Source organism: Charadrius vociferus, unplaced genomic scaffold (genome assembly GCF_000708025.1).
Source record: "Charadrius vociferus isolate BGI_N301 unplaced genomic scaffold, ASM70802v2 scaffold320, whole genome shotgun sequence".
NCBI lineage: Eukaryota > Metazoa > Chordata > Aves > Charadriiformes > Charadriidae > Charadrius > Charadrius vociferus.
In genome coordinates, this window is record NW_009646501.1 from 2,565,106 (window position 1) to 2,565,995 (window position 890).

At 42.5% G+C, this 890-nt stretch overlaps 1 protein-coding gene across 1 annotated transcript in view; it reads left to right on the forward strand.

Moving 5' to 3' along the window:
• Nucleotides 1-890, forward strand: part of RPN2 (ribophorin II) — a 99,616-nt gene that overhangs the window by 88,255 nt on the left and 10,471 nt on the right. The window lies entirely within an intron of this gene.

Consider the following 890-nt stretch of genomic DNA (forward strand, 5'->3'; position numbering starts at 1 on the left):
CCGCTCCTAATAAGACACATTGTTATGGGGGAGGACTGCTGGGGGAGCTGCTTTTTTTTCCTTACTGTTATTAGCATTAATTGTCCTTAATGCACCATCGTTTTGACAGTAATGAGCTAAACCAGTGGGTTATTACTCCAGGCGGAGACTGCATTTCCTGGCATTAAAATATTTGAGAGATGTTTGTGTACTGTTCAGTTGGAGGGGCTGTGAGCAGCAGCTCTGAGTTGCCTTCACGTAACTTTTTTTAAATGAATATTTCATTAGTCCATCTTCCTTTGCTCCCATCTTGAAACAAACTAAGCCTTTACTAAAGTTAGCCTGAGTAGTCCACATGTTAGTGGATCCATTTTCAGGGGTAACCTCTATCTTAAATTACACTTTCTGTTGCAAAGGAACTGCCAAGATTGTTGTGTTTGAAGTCTGACCTGAATAGTTTGGTTTATGGTTTTTACGTATTTTTCCCACCGGTTCCCTGTGAATTATTTTTCAGGGTGAGGGTGTGGGACTGGCTCACATGAACAAACCTGTAATAACAAATTATAGTATATGTTGAAAAATATCTTGGCAATGAAACTTTAATTCTCCAGGGGAGCGTTTGTAAGCTGCGAGAACAAATGTGCTAATTAAAAACTACAGACTGCAGTAACTGCTTATGTTTGAGAGAAGGACTGAAATCAGTCAAACTCACAAAGGTTCGCTGCCTAGATGGTCTGTGGTTTGGGACTGGGGAGAGGGCAGGGAGTCATTTCTCTGCTCGGGGTTTATATAGCACTTAGCACAAAGGAGTGTGATAAATGGCGGGGCCTTATTGGCTGCCCTGCGCCAAGTGATAAATGCTGTGACTCCGAAGGAAGGCTTGCTGAACAAAGTGCAGGTCTGCAGGAATG